This window comes from Puntigrus tetrazona, chromosome 2 (assembly GCF_018831695.1).
Source record: "Puntigrus tetrazona isolate hp1 chromosome 2, ASM1883169v1, whole genome shotgun sequence".
Lineage (NCBI taxonomy): Eukaryota > Metazoa > Chordata > Actinopteri > Cypriniformes > Cyprinidae > Puntigrus > Puntigrus tetrazona.
The window spans coordinates 24,667,050-24,674,383 of NC_056700.1; the positions used below are offsets into that span (position 1 = coordinate 24,667,050).

At 36.1% G+C, this 7,334-nt stretch overlaps 1 pseudogene; it reads right to left on the reverse strand.

The window, feature by feature from the left end:
* Positions 1-6,172, reverse strand: part of LOC122327482 — a 31,140-nt pseudogene extending 24,968 nt beyond the window's left edge.
* Between the last annotated feature and the right edge of the window lie 1,162 nt (positions 6,173-7,334).

Here is a 7,334-nt window from a genome sequence, read left to right on the forward strand (position 1 = left end):
GGCTTTTCTCAAGTTATAAAAGCTCTGATCTAAACGCAGACATATATATTTTAGGTTTCATATACACAACCTCTATTAGCAGATGAGGTGAACAAACGTGTGTCGAGGCAGATGTTCACATCAGAGCATGTTTGCTGTAATGCATCAGTCCATGTCAGGTAAAGCGATTTAAAATAGCTGGAACGAACATTGCTAGTTGTCCAAAAGCTGAATATTGTCTACAGATGCAACTGCTGCAGATTAGTTATTTACTGCAGGCTACATATTATATATACACATATATATATATATAATGTGTGTGTATATATATATATATATATATATATATATATATATATATATATATATATATATATATATATGTATATTTATATATAAGTCACAGTTTGAGCTTTGCACACATACTAAGTCATCCAACTGCAAGCTGCTCAAAACATAGAAAGCATTTGAAATGTAGGTTTTAATGAGAAATCCTTATGCGCAGCTGCTGCATGCTTCTTTCTCTTAGTGGATGCAACCAAGCTGCACTTTAAAGGTTTGGGAAGGAATTCTGGTTCAGAAATAAAACAGACCGCTCTGCCTCTGGTCTGTTTTGTCCTTCCTCATTCTGAGAGACCAGTCTTATGCAAAAGTCTGGAGATTTGGAGGGATGGAGGCCAGAACACAAAGTGATGCAAGCATTAGCTCGTGTCCTCTAGAGGGCGACGTGGTCCTTCAGACCCGACGTTCTCTCCTGATGGTAAGTTCTCCGCTCTGTGTCTGACATCGGATCTCAAGACGCCTCTGGAAGTCACTCTAGGTATTTGCAGCTTCTGTTAGAAGCAGATTGAAAAGGTATAGATCAGCAGAAGATGGAATCACGCATGAAAAAGTAAAGAAGTCACACTGAGAAATTCCTGATGTCACTGCATTATCAAATTTCATATGCTCCTGCACTATGATTGCTTTCTTCATCACTTTTGAAACCCAATGCCTTGTGTTAAATGATAATAGTCGAAAATGAGAGTTTGGTGATTTTTAGTGGACGTATGAATATTGTTCTACCCTTCACTCAAGTGTCCTAACAGAGAAACCATTAGATGAATCCAACCACTGAACAAATACAAAAATCTTCATTCTAAACATTCAGAAGTTTTTATATATATATATATATATATATATATATATATATATATATATATATATATATATATATATATATATATATAGAAGTCTCTTATGCTCACTAGGCATTATTATAGGGCAGTAAAAAATGCAGTAAAACTGTAATACTGTGAAATATTATTATATTTAAAATAACTGTTTTCTATTTTAATCCATTGCAAAAGAATAAAAATTATAATTATTATAATAATAAAGCTGTGTCTGTTGTTTGTCTAGAAATCTCCAATATGCTGATTTGCTGTTTTAAGAAAATTGTCTTCTTATTACTAATGCTTTATACATTTGCAGAAAGACATGTCATATTTTAATGCTTTTTCTATTATTATAAAAATGTAAAAGAACAGCATTTACTTGAAATAAATCTTTTGACATTACAAAGGTCTTTACTTAAATGCCTTTTTTAATGCATCTTTTTATTTTAACCCCCATGTTTATGCTTTATGTGCTTTCATTCTTTCAAAAATCCACTTGTTCTGATATGTTATTATACGATGCATTACTATTCAGACATTAAATATCTAATATATGCTGTTAATGTCACTGCTAGTAATTACAGTATATATTAAAGCAATAAGTCTCAAGTTAAAATGAACATGTACGCTTACCATCGAGTGTTCTCTTCTTTGTCTTCCTCTGCTGGTGATTCTGCCTCTTCCAGATACTTCCTGTTTGCAGACATTAGATTATTAGACAAATTATTAGATGAACAGACAAAAAAAAAAAAAAAAAATGTCACTTACACGGACACTGGAAAGCACTATTGTAAAACATTTCAGAATGGCATACTACAATACTACTTTTTTGACTACTTTTGCAAAATATAGAAAAGTGCCAGCTGTGATAGCCTTGTGCCAATATTTAGCGCTACTGCACTGGGTCCTTAGTTGGGGTCCCGACTCTGCACAGACCTTTCCCGATCCCGCCCCTCTCTCCTGCTCAGCTTCTGTCTACCAACTGTCCTATCAAAATAAAGGTGATAAACGGCAATAATAAATCTTATATATATATATATATATATATATATATATATATATATATATATATATATATATATATATATATATATATATATGAGTTTATTTGCAAAAACATACTTTTTTATTTTTCGAATTAAGTTTTTTATGTTTTATTGTGTTAAGTTATCCGTATTTTTTAACCTAATCAAAATCACATAACTGCAGTTTGATTGAGATTAATTGAAATGCAAAATGAAAATGATTAGAGTTATGTTTTTGCAAATGAACTCATATAGACCAGTACTGTTCATATTCTGTTCATAAGTATGCATATTCTCAGGATATAGGTATAGATAGATGATAAAGGTCATGGATTTGCTAAAATCTAATCAGACTGAAGTGTTCACGGACTAATAAAACAGTATGCAGTATTGAGAGTATATGTATAAAATGTTTTTACTCTTGTCTCGCACGTAGCCTTACTCTTAGTACTCCTCTGGTTATCCACCAGAGGGCAGTCAATGCTAAAAGTTACACCTGAGCTGACAGTAACAATTACACTATTTGAACACAATACCGTTCTGTAATTTCTGATGTGCCTCTTCGTTATTTGATTTGTCATGGGGCTTTCTTCAGGGTCCGCATTCCCCTCCCGGCTCTGGGTCGCCCTCTCTCCCACCCTGTCTTTCTTTGGTCCTGACAGCTCCTGGTTCTCTGCCGCCGCCTCCTGCTGTTCCTCCTGCCTTCTTTTTAGCCTTCTCCTCCGTCTCTGATAGCAGATACAGCAGGAGGTGCATTATTCTCATTTGCTTACACAGAATGCATCAAATGAGCAAAACAATGTGAAAGGTTTGGATGTACTGTACCACCCATTATTATTTTCCCAGTTTAAGTCATCCATCTATGAAATAATTGCCACACATCAATTTGTCCTTCCTCATCTCAACATATTCATGCCCATATTCACAAGGTGCATTAGTTTTTCCTATCCAATCTAACATCATTCAAAATTGTATTTGTAAATTAAAGTGCTGTATGGATTTTGAAAATGAGCTTTCATGCAGTCCGTAACAAGTGAATGAAAACATCCTGCAAGGTTTTCAACCTGAAAGTGGTGTATAAAGTTACTGTTACTGAAAAAGAAAGAGTCCAACTCTGAATCATTGATTCAAGCTGCAGATTAGCGCCACGCAACGGAGGGCATTGGAAAAATCAAATAAGGCAAAATAAATGCATATTATAAGAAAATGAAAGTGCTTTTTGACTTGCATACATGCCAGCCTGTCAGCCAAACCAGAATATGAACCTCTTCATAACCCATATAATCTTTTAGAAAGTCTCTGCTCACCTACTCAGTCACTAAAAGACATTAAAGCTCTTAATACTACTGTAAAATTTGATTGCAATTTAAAATAACTATTTTCAATTTAAATATATTTTAAAATAATAAAATAGATTTTTCAGCAGCATTAATCCAGTCTTCAGTGTCAAGTACGATCTTTCAGAAATCATGCTGATTTGCAGCCCGATGCACATTTAGCATTTTCTCCCGAATAAAAACGCAGTAATCTTAATTTACATGCTAATTTTGCGTTGAGTTCCAGTATGCAAACGATCCCGATTGGGAGTATGTCCTTGCATACTAAATGCATAGGTAACTAGTTTATCGTAATTCCTTTGGCCGCCTGCTTTCCACCGCCTCCCTGTTCAGGAAAAACTTCCCTCGTTCCAGATGCCCTTTGAAGTCTTTCAGGTCCACGTGAGGAGCGGGCAGCTTTGAGATCCGGCTGCATCAGAAATCCAGTGCTGTTCCACTGCTCCGCTTCTCGTGACTCTCGCAGTAATGCTGCTTGGAGATGATGGGGACACAAATCACAATACAGATGCATCGCAGCAATCGCATCACATCCACTAAGCTTCGTAACATCTCCACATCTACCTAAATTTCATTTAATAATACCCATCTATCCACTCGGTTCTGCTGTTTTCCTGCTCTGTTGATCATTACTATGCAGCTACTGCTGCTCTGTCCTGTATGAATCCTCTTTGATCTGCTTCTGCTGCCCGGCATATTCTAAATGGAAGGCATATAATTCAGCACTTTGTATGCAGAAGGCATGGTTTGCTGAAAAAGAGAGAAGGTGCTCTAAGTCAGCCGCAGCCATTCAACCTCTACCTAGAAAATCCAAAGTAACTTACAAAAACTAAAGGAGAGTTAAAGTGAAGCTACTCCGACTTCTACTGGAACTGATTGATCGCTTGTAATCACCACGCGTAGACTAAGAAAGCGTATTTATATGTATCTGAACGATGAAACTGAGGTATCTGAATTGGATTTGCAGTCATGACTGCAATGGCATCAGTGAATTGGCTCTCGATAAAAGACAAGCTTTGCATTTAGGCACTGGTTAGAGCGGTCTGAGCTCTAATTTGTCTGTCTTAATGTCCATTCATTATCTCTATTCCTGTACTGGGTAGAAGCAAAAATGCAAGACAGACTTCCAGACCTCATGGAAACCAGCCAGGCCTGAACTTGTGGCCTCTTCGATGAGCGGAGTGACGATCTTCCTCGGTCATATCCGTCAGGACCGTGAACGTGGGAACAACGTAATAAGGAAGTCGATGAAACCTGCAAGAAATTAAAAAGAAATGGCTTACATTGAAAGAAGCGATTTGAATAAGTAATAAATAATATGCATAATCTTTAAGAAAGCGGAGAGTTTCTAGCTATTGCAAGTTTGAAGCAGAAATGTTCTAATTTTGTTTAGCTTCAGGATTTATCACCCTCAGAAAATACAAGATTTAGTTTCTTCATGAGAATAGAATTGAGAATCTAGCATTATTTCAGTTGCTCACGAATAGATCCTCTGCTGTGAATGGGTGCCAGAAAAGCTGATGAAAACATCACAAATAATCCATACTACTCCAGTATATCTATTAACATTTTGGGGAAGAGAAAAGCTTTAACTTCTTTGTAAAATAAAACAAAAACAAACCAGTAAGAGATTTTAAACTTCAAATAGATGCTTTACTAAAATATACAATCTCAATTCATAATATGTGACCTTGGGCCTAAAACTAGTCATAAATCCACGATAAAATAAGATTTAAACATAAAATTGAGATTTATACATCATCTGAAAGCTGAATTAATAATCTTTCCATTTATGCATGGTTTGTTAGGACAATGTTTGATCAAGATACAAACATTTGAAAATCTAAAATGTGATTGCTTTGAAAAAATCTAAACTACGCCAGAAAATCACCCTTAAAGTTGTCCAAAAAGAAGTTCTTAGCAATTCATATTACTAATCAAAAATTAAGTTTTAATATATTTATGGTAGGGGAAATGTGCAAGATATCTCTTAATGTCATGTGATCTTTATTTAATAAACAAATGAAAAAATCTAAATATTTTAAACCATTCAATCTATTTTTGCCATTATATAATATACCCTGTAGACTTAATAATGGCTTGTGGTCCAGTGTCACATATTGCTTTCCCACTGAAATAAAACAGTCTAATTTGAATCAAACAAAAAACTGTCTCAAAATAGTTTTCCCAGTATATTTTGATGTAAGAGGACAACAGGGGACAACAACGAGTGTGGACTTCCTACATCTAAGAAAGCATTATTATGGATGATATGACTCATATTTTGGTCAAAACAATAGTTTAATGATGGATTTGTTTCCAACAAAACGTTAAGTACTTCTGCACAGGATGTTAACTGATGGACAGAGAGGATTATTGTGATGTTTTATCAGCCGTTTCTGACATTCTGACGGTATTCTATTCACTGCACATTGTTGAGCAAGTGATGCAATGCCATGTTTATCCAGATAAGAACCAAGAAAACAAACTCATCTACAACTCGGATTGGCCTTGGGGCGAGCTATTTTTCAGCAAATTTTTAATTTTGAGGTGAATTGTTCCTTTAATGTGAGTATATGATTGTCATTGGCGGTACCTCCTGATCTGGGACTGAGCCACTCATCGTGGGACTTACGATTAGCACAGAGCCGAGCGGGCAGGCCAAGTTCTGCCTCATGCTCGCCTGCCAAACACAAACACGAACACATCACGCGTTGCTATAATAGCCCACTGCACTGTATTTATCCATTGAGACAATTGCACAATTATTAATACAGGTTTACTGTTATAGTATGACAAGACACAGCTAATGGACAGTTGCTGCACTGGATCTGGTTTATAAAAGATTTGTTTCTGTGATATGAAATATTCGCAAACATTTCTTGGAAGGCAGACTAAAATAAAATAAACAAATCATAACTTTCAAAGTGTTGGGCCTGTCACGATCGATCTGCCTCCTGGGTGTTCAGCTGCTGGAACAGCTTAGACACACACATGGAATAGCTCCAGTCTCTAATCTGTCAATCAATCCAAAGCATATTTATACGGCGCTCTATGGAGAATAAGAGCTGTGAATGTGCTATAGCAGTCACTTTAGTGGATAAACACAGACACATGGCAGCTAAGAGCAGGGCGTAATACAGAAAAGCGATTCCCTTCCTTTGTTAGCTATAAAGCAACAGAAACAGCCTGTGTTGACTATTCGATAACATTCAACCAAAGAAATAGCAGTACATACCTACGTTTTATATATTTATATATTTTGGATTCTCTGGAGCGAATGAGCCGTCCAGATGAGTGTTAAAACAAGCTTTTCATCAGCTGTTTTAACACTCATTCTGGCTGGCGCTCATCATCTCCCCTACGATAATCCACAAGTAAAGCTGCATCAAGGCGTCCTGCATCAATGTAAAATACTTCCTCCAGTGAAAGAAGTTGTCCTCTCACATCAAAATCGACCAACATATCTGTTTTGAACTGTCTTTGCTTGTAAGCAGGCCCAGTCTGCATATATTTCTGCATACAGTTCAGACAAGGTTTGGGACATTTGGGATATAGCGATCCGTTTGCTTGGAAGCAATAGTTTTTAGTTAAAACACTAAGCGATGGATTTGATTCTAACAAACATGCTTTTCACTTCACGAGATATTAACTGATGGACTAGAACTGTGTGGATCACTGCAATGTTTTTATCAACTGTTTGGACTCATTCGGCTGGCACCCATTCACATAGGCATCCATTTTGAACAGGTGCAATGTAATGCTGCACATTTCTCAAATCTGTTCCCATGATACTTCCCAAATACTTACAGCTGCGTTAATTCAAAGTGAATTAAAAA